The sequence below is a fragment of the Octopus sinensis genome, linkage group LG7 (genome assembly GCF_006345805.1).
Source record: "Octopus sinensis linkage group LG7, ASM634580v1, whole genome shotgun sequence".
Lineage (NCBI taxonomy): Eukaryota > Metazoa > Mollusca > Cephalopoda > Octopoda > Octopodidae > Octopus > Octopus sinensis.
Window position 1 is genome coordinate 53,232,197 of NC_043003.1, and position 13,523 is coordinate 53,245,719.

Genomic DNA, 13,523 nt, shown 5'->3' on the forward strand with positions numbered 1-13,523 from the left:
ACGACTGAAAATAATACCATCGCCTTCGCTAAGGCGGAGGTAGTAATAACCATCTGTTAAGAGATTGCGTTTCAATAAACAACTCAACTTTGCCAAAAGATATTTCAGTAGAAACTGATTTTGTTTTCTCCGAGTCATTCATATCATAGTCTATTATTTTTTTAATTATTAGAAACTAAAACTATATTTCATATATAAATTTCTGCGAAGCAAATATTTGTTTTATTTATTAGCAGGAATAAAGAAAATTATGTCTGTGGACAATATTTAAATCCACAAGATCAGTCAACAATTTGTAATTTCAGACGGTGTAAATTTCGTGGTTGTTCTTATTTGTTTTAGATACAAGCTGATCAGAGATTTCAGCGTTTTAATCCCGACGACAGAAGCATGTCGAAAGAGAGTTGGGATAGCTATAGTGAAAGAAACATTGTAAAGCACAGGTTTCAGTTGCCATGTAGTGTTCGGATATTTGCAGTGTGTCTGATTGTTATAAAGGGAAGTTGTTGACCAAATATAAAGCCAATATTAGCAATCTAGAAACATGGATGTGTTTCAAAGAAAGCAAGCGGATATGACAAACGAACTGAATTGTTTGAGGCCACATTCCCAGCTGTTGTACAAGTGGTTGATTGTTATGTTCACTTTGTAGAAATTACTCTGATAAATATATAGTGCAATATAATGTAATTGTATAAACACAAATCACATTCATGCTTAAATTTTCAAAGCAAGGTTTGGGGCTATTTTTTTATAAGTGCGCGAATTTTAAAAACGAAAATCAATATAGAAGAAAGAGTAGCTTTAAGGTCGAATATTGCAATAATTTGCTGAAGCAGTATCGTTAGAAGATCAATATATATCAAAAGAAGCATTTGAAGACCGGGAGTAACTGACTTATCTATTGTCGTATCGCTTACTCTAAGTTCAAATTCTGTTGAGATTATATCTGCTTTATCACGTCAATGAAATACATACGGTTATCTATATAATCTTCATACAAGACATCGCTTTTGTCATGTAAAATTAAAACAATATAAATGTTATTCTTCAGTCCGAATAATTCCTCAGCCAATTAACTGTAAACTATTTTGATTCTTCAATTTCCCTCTAAAATGAATCAATCTCTCGCCCAAACCACCTCTCTCTCTCTCTCTCTCTCTCTCTCCACACACATATATGAATACGGACCGCGAAAGCTTGGCCCATCGATCCCTTCCAAACAGTAATATATGTGTGTATGCGTATAGATCATCTATATGCACGCGCATATATGTACATGGATGAGATATTTAATTTGTCACGAAGGTAATCACAATAGCTTTGCTTTTGCCTACTTTGATTCCAAACTGTTGCAAACATTCAAGTCAAGTATTTGGTTTGAGGATATTCCCCTCCCTTTTTCTCTCAAATCTCGTACTGTAAAAAGTCATAGTCACTGCCCCCCCCCCCAACTACAAGATAAGAGTCATATAGTGAAGTTGGAAATTCTATATTCCCATTTGTGTTCTCAGTCTCTCCTTGTTCTAACAGCTTGACACTAGCATGTCAACCACATCATCCTGTATGATTCCTTCAAATCTCATATCATTTGCCATTGTCACAATATCTTTCCCAGTTTGATGTTGATTTTCTGCTCGTATAAAACCTGCAAAATCACGGATACATTTTGACTATAGATTTTCTGAAGCATTATTCAAAGTTGCGGATTTCACTTCATGCCGTGTCACAGATATGTTGTCCATAACAACCAATTGGACGCAGAACTTCTTCCAAAATTGTAGGTTTACCCTCCTCCTAAACCACAGTTGTTTGAAAGTCCTCAGATAACAAGATATAAAGTTAACTATCGCATCTTGATTCATTGGCTGTGGTAAAGTCGTATTTTGGGGGATATATTCTACTCTCGCATTATTAGAAAGCTCATTTAAGTCCATCGCAGTGTTTGATGTATTGTCTGAAAGAAGCAATGTATTGCTCTAAATATTATGTCAGTAAACCACTCTTCCGAAAGTTTCTAAGTCATTCATGCCTTCTTATTTGAACGTCAAATCAGAGGTCAATTAAATATTGTGTGAGTAGCGGCTTAAATTCCATATCACCAGCAACATTTCTTCCCGGAAGACGTGTTCAACAATTCTTAAAAACTTTATATCGTAGTGTTGTTGATTCTTCTCGGGAAAGAAAAATTCTAGTTGGTATGAGCTTCTAGAAACATACAGTTTCAACATTATATATTTACTTTGATGTGCATCTCATTTTCTTCTTTCAGCTGCTCAGGATAAGAGCAGCTTTATATCAGCATTGGCAGCCTCACCTGACATTTTATATTATGCAAGTTCCAGCGCTTCTTAAACCTTTCAAACCATTCCTTACTATCCAGAAAGATTTTCATTACAAGTTTTTCCTTTCGTTTTCAACAAATCGCCATACAAACTTTTGGCTTTTAATTCCATTGAGCACATTACATCGACTCTGTTCTTCGATCTATAAATTTAAGTGCCATCCATTTAAATCATTACACAAGATCTATTGAAAACTAAGGTCCAAACAGTTGATGGAGTAACTTCATGAGCATTTAATTTTCTCTCAATTACCACTTTTGTTATTACTGCAGGCGTTGCAAGTGTTCATATTTTGGCAACGTGGCTGATGTTTCTCCCGCATCAAGCCTCGAGTTTACTATCCAGAGTAATCCTCTAACGTTTCTTTTTTGTACTACTGCCTTCAACCCCACTTAATGGTTTCCTAGTAGACGTTCTGAATCGTAAATAAATCCAGAAGTGGCCGAAGTCAGTCGACAGGAACTGTTTTGTGAAAGCAAAACCTCTTCTCAGATATAAGAATGAAATTGAGATGAAAAGATGAGGGAGTGAGGTGAGAGAAAGTTGAAGGGTTTCTAGGTTCATGGGCGGTCGTCCCTTGCATTTCTGACTCAAGACATAAAACTCCAAGCGCCGGTCTTTAGTGTCTGTACCTATATTTCCAACAAATGAGATGTCGGTTTGTTTATATCCCCGCAAAAGAAAACAGACCGACAAAATTAAGTACCAGGCTTAGAGTACTGGGGTTGATTTTTTCAACCAAACCCTTCAAAACGGTATCTCAGTATGGCTACAATCGAATGATTAAAACAAGTACAAGAATTAAATTACATCAACTATTTATCAGCATACACTCACACACACGTATTTTTATATCATATCTATACGGTCACCAGAAGATGCTGCGTGCAAATCGCGCATGCGATATTACAACTTTTACCGTTTTATTCATCTATATTATTAAATGTATAATAATATATCTTTGTGGCTACTTCGTCTAAAAGCTTATTCGGGGATTGACTGGGATTAATCTAACTTGTGGTGTAATAGTTAACATAGCTCTACTTTACGATTTACACTAAACGCAGCGTTAGAATCCAACAAGCAATGTAACTACTTCTATTCAAATATATATGTATGTGTGTGTGTGTGTGTGTGTGTGTACATATGTATATGTATGCATTCATATATGTATGTATATGTGTAGATGCTTCGTGGTATTTAGATCACGCCTTTACTTTTTCAGTGTAAAGCCCTGTAAGGCCTTACTATAGTCGATAAAACAAGTATCATTAATAAATTCTGTCCTACTATATTTATTATACCGTTTCCTTTTAGGACTTATATCTCTTGTAAAAATCAATATATTTAATCGAAATGTCAAAAATAAATATTACGGCAATTAAATGAAAATTTATCAGAATAAGACACCATTATTTAGATAGATAGATAGAATACTCCTTTACTTGTTTGAGTCAATTGACTGCAGCCATGATGGAGCACTGTCGTAAGTTGTAAGCTTAGTACTTATTTTATCGGTCTTTTTGCCGAACCGCTGTCGAATATTTTTCTCTTTCTTGTATCAGCCATTGGACTGTGACTTGCTGAGGCACCACCATGGAGGTTTTTAGTCGAACAAATTGACGTAAAAAGCCTACACTGGTTGTTAGGCGGGGTAGGGTGGTAGAACAAGTACGAAGTTACATATACACACATATATGACAGGTTACTTTCAGTTTCCGTCTACCAAATTAACTTAAATGGCATTGGTCGTCCCGGGATTATGGTAGAAGACACTTGCCAAAAGTGCTGCACAGTGGCAGTACTTTTGGCAAGCACTCAAGACCCACGTGATTGCAGAGCGAGTTCCTTAACCAAACAGCCATGCCTACTCCTATAGCCATGCCAGCAGACCATCTCTGAAGTGAATGTTAAATATAAGATTTAAGTTCGAATCCTATTCTTTTTGAACATAGAATGTTAAAAAGCCGAATGAAATTTGGTAGATTTTAAAATGAGGAAATTTAGTCATGAACCTTTTCCGGTCAACAAAACAATGTTCTACGTTACATTGAATGTTATGGAGGGAGGAAACTGGCAATACATACTCCTTTCTACTATAGACATAAGGCCTGAAACTTTGGGGGAGGCAACTAGTCAATAACATCGACCCCAGTGTTTCTCTGGTATTTAATATATCGACCCCGCAAAAGATGAAAAGCAAAGTCGACCTCGGCGGAATTTGAATTCAGAACGTAGCAACGTGCCACAATCAGGAACTATTTATTGTTTCATCGTGTTAAGGCGGCGAAATGCTTAGCGGTATTTCGTCTGCCGCTACGTTCTGAGTTCAAATTCCGCCGAGGTCGACTTTGCCTTTCATCCTTTCGGGGTCGATTAAATAAGTACCAGTTACGCACTGAGGTCGATATAATCGACTTAATCCGTTTGTCTGTCCTTGCTTGTCCTCTGGGTGTTTAGCCTCTTGTGGGTAGTAAAGAAATAGGTATTTCGTCTGTCTTTACGTTCCGAGTTCAAATTCCGCCGAGGTCGACTTTGCCTTTCATCCTTTCGGGATCTATAAATTAAGTACCAGTTGCGTACTGTGGTCGATCTAATCGACTGGCCCCCTCCCCAAAAATTTCGGGCCTTGTGCCAAGAGTAGAAAAGTACTATTTTAACTCAACTGGCGCACCTCCTCAACATCGTGCCAGCCCACATAAATGAGGAAAGTGATTTTTACGGCATTCAAACGGTTCCTAGATGATTACCTCCAACAAATACGAAACTAACCACACACGCCCGGACTTTGAAAATTAAGAGATGGAATATCTTAATGAAAATATATTAATTTAAAATTAATTTTAAAATATAATGCATTATTTATTTGCTTCAATCAGACATTTTACTCATGCTTGGAGTACCACCATTAATTCACATGCATAATTTTTTTTTTCACTTTTATTGGACACATATTTTATATCACTTCACAATATAATTCTAGAGTCAGATGTATAAAGTTTGTTTTAAAACTTACTATTATACTTATTGGTTAAATTTTAAATGATTTCACTTTAAAAGTTTATTCTCGAAAGCAAATCTTATATATTCGGGGGGCGGGGCAACTTCTGAGAAGGCATTTAAACAAACAAAAATAAGTAAACATTCAGGAAAAACAAATTAGCGACAGTTTTTGACATGACTTGGGAAAATTACGGAAGGTATTTGAATTAAACCAACAACAAAATAAATTAGCGACCTGGCAACGGGTTGACAAAAATCCTGTGTTAAATATATAAACAAATTTGACCTTTGCTGCGACTCGATCCATCGATATCGTCCCAATTTATAACATCAACATATACCGTTACTGAGCAACTGCGAAATCTGTTCAAATAGACTGAAGCAGTCTCTAAACAAAATGGTAGGGTATTGATCAAATCTCGAATCTAGACGAAAAGACACGTGTAAAGAATGTGCCGGTAAAGGAACAGTTTAATCCTTTAACCACGTTCATAAATGTAGACTCGTTGTATTGATATGCTAATAAGAATGACCTTCGAGTAAATATATCTCTGCATTCGAGACAAATGTGTATCTGAACTGTTTTTGTTCCTATTATGAATAATGGCATGATGACAGGTTGTCTTGCAATTGATTGATTCTGTTATCATAGAGTGTAGCATTTCAAAGGGGATCAAAATATTCTTTTCTACTCTAGGCACAAGGCCCGAAATTTGGGGGGAGGTGTGGGCAGTCGATTAGATCGACTCCAGTACGTAACTGGTACTTAATTTATCGACCCCGAAAGGATGAAAGACAAAGTCGACGTCGGCGGAAGTTGAACTCAGAACGTAAAGACAGACGAAATACCTATTTCTTTACTACCCACAAGGAGCTAAACACAGAGGGGACAAACAAGGACAGACAGACGGATTAAGTCGATTATATCGACTCCAGTGCGTAACTGGTACTTATTTAATTGACCCCGAAAGGATGAAAGGCAAAGTCGACCTCGGCGGAAATTGAACTTAGAACGTAGCGGCAGACGAAACACTGCTAAGCATTTCGCCCGGCGTGCTAACGATTTTGCCAGCTCGCCGCCTTAAGGAGATCAAAATATTGAATAGGTTTGGCTGTGTGCTTAAAAAGGTCGATTAGCAACCATGTGGTTTTGGGTTTAGTCCCACTGCATGGTACCTTGGGCAAGTGTCTTCTATTATAGCCCCGAGCAGATCAAAGCCTTGAGAATGACTTGTGTTTCAAGCCCATCGTATGATCGACCCAAGTACTCAACTGGTACTTAATTCATCGACCCCGAAAGGATGAAAGGCAAAGTCGACCTCGGCAAAATTTGAACTCAGAACGTAGCGACGGGCGAAATACCGATATGCATTTTGCATTCTGCCAGCTCGCCACCTTTAAACAACAACAACAACAACAACAACAATAAACTGAAGTGGGGGATTCATTTTAATTGTCAATGTATAAGGTAATAAGTGGAGGTGCGTGGCTTAGTGGTTAGGGCCTTGGACTTATGATCGTAAGATTGTGGTTTCGATTCCTGGACCGGGCGAACGTTGTTCCAGTCCACTCAGCTGACAAAAATGAGTAATCTGGCGTCCCGTCCAGGTGGAGAATATATACGCCATGGAGACTGGGAAACCGGCCCTTATGAGTCTATGTGACTCGAGAAGGAACTTTACTTTGTACTATAAAGTAAGAAAGTCACTGCCGGGTTGCAGTTTAACACCAGGAGAGTGTCTTGATGGCATAGATTTGTTACAATAGCACAGTAACTGATTGCTGTATATATTATGTAAATGAACCATTAGTGCTTTCACTAGAGCCACAAGTCATCGGATTTTTCATATTGTTAGAGCTCTGGTGATAGAGACGGTGGACTGGCAGAAAGAGCAGAGTGAAGAACAACTATCTTGCGGTATTCAGATACAATAGGCGGCGAGCTGGCAGAAACGTTAGCACACCGGGCAAAATGCGTAGCCGTATTTCGTCTGCCGTTACGTTCTGAGTTCAAATTACGCCGGGGTCGACTTTGCCTTTCATCCTTTCGGGGTCGATTAAATAAGTACCAGTTACGCACTGTGGTCGAAATAATCGACTTAATCCCTTTGTCTGTCCTTGTTTGTCCTCTCTGTGTTTAGCTCCTTGTGGGTAGTTAAGAAATAGGTATTCAGATACATCTTATGTTCTGCGTTAAAAAGGCGGCGAGCTGGCAGAATCGTTAGCACGCCGGGAAAAATGCTTAGCGGTATTTCGTCTGCCGTTACGTTCTGAGTTCAAATTACGCCGGGGTCGACTTTGCCTTTCATCCTTTCGGGGTCGATTAAATAAGTACCAGTTACGCACTGGGGTCGATATAATCGACTTAATCCCTTTGTCTGTCCTTGTTTGTCTCCTCTGTGTTTAGCCCCATGTGGGTAGTAAAGAAATGGGTATTTCTTCTGTCTTTATGTTCTGAGTTCAAATTTCGCCGAGGTCGACTTTGCCTTTCATCCTTTCGGGGTCGATAAATTAAGTACCATTGAAACACTGAGGTCGATGTAATCGATTATCCCCTTTACCAAATTTCTGACCTTGTGCCGATTGTAGGATGGATTATGTTCTACGTTAAAATGTATCCGGAGTCGACTAATCAAATACTGGTGTCGATTAAAACGTTCTGAGGTTTGTGTCTACGTTAAAAACTAATATTCATAATTGTGAAAGGATGGTGGAGAAGCTGAAACAATACAGTGCGAGACTAAATGCAGTGCAGCATTTAGTTCCGTATAAGTATGTTCTGAGTTAGTAACCTGCAGAGATCTTGGCTTTTAATTCCTCCAGACGCGATAAAATAAATATCTGTAATATATTGATTTCCAATTTTGGTACAAAGCCAGCAATTTCGGGGGAGGATAGCATCGACCCTGGTGCTTAGCTGGTGCTTATTTTATCGACCCCGAAAGGATGACGGGTACAGTCGATCTTGGCGGAATTTGAACTCAGAACGTAAAGACGTACAAAATACTACTACTAAGTATTTCCCCCGGTGTGCTAACGATTCTGCCAACTCGCCGCCTTCAGTATCTACTATATTGCAATGAATTCGATTAACTATATCATCATTATATGCGTGTCCGCCAGACTACTTTCGAAGTAAAACAATTATATTTGTGCATCCGTCACCAATCCAAATAAAAATATGATCGCGTCACCGAAGCAGCCCGCGCGCAGTCACTCGAAATGGTAGCTAAATCACCCATAAGCCACACCTCGCTATCTAAATAAAAGGGAGAGAATTTTTTTAACAATAAGTTCGTGCTATACCAAAAAATACGGAGTAGCCGTGGCTGGAACACCTTTCAAATTATGCTTAGCATGTCGAGTAACCCATATAGCGGCTCCTTTGTTATACAAGTTATTATGTTTGGTAATAAATCTATTGTTGTATTTCCCAGTGAAACAGTATGTATCAGAATCCTCCTTCCCCAATATCTTTATTCCTAGTGACGTGAAGGTATAGAAGGGTTCTGATACATATGGTTTCTCTATGGATATTATGACTGAACATCAATGCAAGATATAGCAATATTATCAAACACAACAAATGCTTTCGCAAACAAACCACAAAGCTTTTAATTTACTGACCCAAAACTTACGACACCTGTTCGTTTTAACTGAAAATATATTACTGTAGATATAAGAAATCTACTGATGTTGACAATGTGCTCGCTTGGCGGTTGCGGTGCGTTGTTTATCATTTGTTATTCTTTTATACCTTCCACGGTCGACTTTCCGTTGTTTTTCGATAACGCACCTGCTAATGTTCTTCTTTGGTAAAGACGTCAAAAAGAAAAAATGGAAAGAAAGGGGGGAAAAAAAAGGAACGACAAAAAAAGAAGAAAGAAAAAAGTTATTATATCAAATAACTAATCAATAGAATTTCAAGAGTAGCACCTAAAAAAATAAGGTTATCGCAGTCATCTAAGTAAAGAACAAACATCAAGCTGTGCGACTGCTGAGATCTTACTCAGTTGTATGTAGAGGGTTGGGTATGCAGATGAAAATATATGTAAAGGTGCCACAGTATCATTTTTACATTGACGTATCGGATTTGATTAAGACTTTTTGTTTTAAGCGGACACGGCCTAACAAATCTGATGAGAGTATAGATACAATCAATAAATGGTTGAAAAGTCACCAAAATAAAGTATGAAAAAAATATAATAGAAGATATACTTAAGGTACTTTGTGTAAAGAGCCAAATGGTGTTGTGTATTATCGCAACAAAATACCTCACAACATTATGAGAGATGGCGTTGTTGTAAATGTACGAGTAATATAAATAAATCTGGGCGGAATTCGAGTGTGTTAAATCTAAATATATAGGCAATTAGGATTATAATTAATATTGTACAAAAAAAGACTGTGTGGTGTATGTAAGGTAAAGGAGATAGTGCTAGGCAGTCCTGGTATGTATGGAAGTGCAGTGAACCCACGAGTAAAGCGGCAAATATATAAGACTGGAGTGCAATTATGACAGTATGAAATTATGCCTCTTCCGAAAACAAAGTGAACACTAATGTACTTAAAATTTTTATTGTAATTTAATTAAAATCCATGGTTATCTCCCTTGACTTACTTTACCAGAATTAATTATGGTGTTTTTTTGTTGTTGTTTTTTACCTCTCCTCATACAGAGTATAATTTTGATAAACATTTTCACTGCGAAATTAAATTTCATGGTTATTCCCGTAATGATGTTAATTAGCCGCCAAAACCAAAATTGGTATTTTCTGCTTCTACCATTTTTTTCACTATCTCCTGTTACGTATGGATTTTATACCCGACATTAAAAGTATTTCATGTTTGCATTGTAAAGGAATATGAAATGGTCATGGCTGAAATATCATTGATTAGAGACGTGTCAGATCAGGGTTGACCTGAGTTTAAAAACAGAAGATGTGATAGGTGATCAACGAAACCAAAATACTTTTCATAATTAATTTTCTCTAGTTTTCTAATTGCTTCTACGTTCTTATATCTATATCATACATTTTTTTCTACGTGGGTAGGAGTTCCCCCTCAATAGACTATCCGCATCAGGAAATAACGAAACTGCGGTCCAATCGACTGCTATGACATCTTCAAATCTACCTTAAAAATACCCCTTCAAGAAACACTTATTTAAACGTGTTAGGAAGCTGGTTTTGAATATTGAACTGACATGGTTGTTACTGATGCAGGTATCATCTCTAATCGTGTTGCTCTAAGACTAAAGGCCATGACTAACTTGTTCATACATTGTGTAACTAGGAATTCATCATCTAATTCGTTCTTCCATTCAAGAGTCCTCGATATAGAGTCCTGTATAAGCATACCCGCACACACACACACACACACATACACACACACACACGCACAAACGCACACACACTCACACACATACAAACACACACATATGACGGGTTCCTGCGCATTGCCTTCAACGAATTTACTCTACTTGGGAGTATAAAAGAAGATACTTGCCCAATATACATCCCAAAGCCACGTAGTAAGTGTGAAACGCATTATCTAGCAACACAGTCATGCCTGCGCATGTATATATATATATACTTTATTTAAAAACAGTAGAAATATAACAAAAGCTGTTACTCGGAGTTTCACGTTCCCGTCGTCGGACAGTTTTGTTAACAAAACACTGTCCGACGAACGGGAACGTGAAACTCTGAGTAACAGCTTTTGTTATATTTCTGCTACTTTTAAATAAAGTATATTACTCTACCTCTGGTATTTGAGTACTCTTTTTTCCACTTTGTTTCAAATTTATGTGCTTACTCCGGTATGTATATATAAACAACTTCCTTGCAAGTGATAAGCTCCCGAGAAAACTGAAGGAGAGAATGATATGGCCGATTCAAAATGGAGGGAACAGGATAGATGCTAAAAAACTATAGGTCTATTTCTCTGACCTCACACATCAGCAAAGTCATAGAACGAGACGTCCGAAGGAAACCAATTACATTCCTTGAAGAGAATGACTTGCTGATTGACATTCAGCAAGGCTTTCGTCTGACACAGCTCTTGCAGCGCTAAGACTTGGTGCTAAAGCAGCTGCTCAACAGCTCAAATGTGAACGTGATATATCTCGACTTTTCAAAAACCTTTGATAAAGTTGTCTATTGTGTGATAAGTCACAAGCTGCGTAATCTCGGCGTAGTCGGACAACTTGAAGAATGACTGCATGGCTTTCGAAAAGATAAAAACCAGGTAGTAGTAGTCAACGGGGTTGCCACCAAGGAAACGCAAATAATGAGTGGCGTCCCACGGTGCACTCTCTTAGGACCACTGCTATTTAATAGTGGCCCTCTTAGATATGCCCTCAGTTGCTCAGATAGCCACCTTTGCTAGTTATGCAGATGATGCAAAGGTCTCTCAGAGGGTACAGAACCCTGGAGACGTTGCGCATCTCTCAACAGGAGTTGGACACAATATACAGGTGAACTGAGGAAAATAGCATGCAGTTTGATGCTGGAGAATTCCAAGCCCCGCGCTACAATCACACGAAGCTAAATGAAAAGCAGACAGGTTACACTGACCCAGAAGGGATTGAAATCCCTGAATCAAAATCAGTGCGCAACCTGAGGTTTGACATGAGTAATGATGCATCTTTTCAGGCGCATATTACTAAATTGGTGAGAAAATGCAGGATATTGGCCGGATGGAACCTTAGAACTTTCAGAACGAGAAACAGGAAACGATGATGGTTCTCTGGAGGACATTTGTCCTTAACTGTTTAGATAGCTGCTTCCAACTATGGTCACCACACTGTAAAATTAACGATGGAACACGAAGCAATCCAGCAAAGCTACACAAAGACGATTGTCTCAATGCGACATATCAGCTACTGGGTGAGACTGAAAGAGTTAAGGCTCTACTCCCTAGAACGAAGGCGGGAATGATATGCAGTAATATGCACATGGGAAATCGTAGAACTTGTATCTAACTTTGGCCTTGTAAGTTACACCAACAGCAGAACGGGGTGCCACTGCATATTAACAAAAGTCCAAAAATTGCCATTAGGATACAGAATCAGATACCGCAACAGCTTGTGTTTCAAGGGCCCAGAACTCTTCAAAATCCTCCCACAATGCCTGCGGGACCTACATGGGGTGAATGTAGGCGTCTTCAAAACAAAACTGGATCTCTTCCTGTTAAGATTTCTGGATGAACTTACCTCGCGTAGGTAAGGACAGCAACATCAAACTCCTTCGTTCATCAAATCCCTCACATCAGAGGAGGTTTAATAAAAGTATAGCAAAGCTAATGGCAGTACCCCAGCATGGCCGCAGCTCTCGAGCTAAAACTAGTAAAGAAAGTATATGTATGTACGTACGTATGTATGTATGTATGTATGTATGTATGTATGTATGTATGTATGTATGTATGTATGTATGTATGTATGTATGTATGCATATGTACGTATCTATGTCATTATTAAATTTTATTTCAAAGATTTCTTGCCAAAAGAGAAGGAGCTGGTTTCTAACCTACATCCAAGGCCCCTTTATTGGAATTTCAACAACATCAACAGGATAGTTTTGCATATATGTGTGCATATGTGCAGTATTTGGAGACAGTGCATGTGCATATTTTCATGTTTTGCTTTATGTATTCTTACGGATATACTTGCATATCTAGACATACTCATATATATACTTGATAAACTTCTGGAAAGTTTTACAAATTTTTGCAGTTCCAGTGATGGCTTGAATTTGTAGTCTTCGAATTAGCTTTCTCCTTTCTGGTTTTGGAAAGCCTAATTTCTTAAGATTGGTACACAGGCAGTGTGTTATATTTCTCAGTGTCCCAATAATTACAGGTATAAACCTGAACTTGTAATCTGGGTAGAGTAACTGTAGAGTTTTCAATAGTTCAGTGTAGGTATTTTCTTTTTTGCTGATCGTTAGCTTTATGTTCACATCCACAGAGCACCTAATTTTCACTTCTGTAAACAGTTTCTCTTCTCTGTCCCAAATCACTATGTCAGGTTTATTATGCTTACATTTTATTAAGGGTTTCACTGAGACATTCCACCAGTCCACCTGCTAATTATGAGTGGCTATGGTCTCTACCATACTGTGGGTTGTTATTTCTTTGACCTCAGGATTATTCTTCCGACGGATCTCATTATAG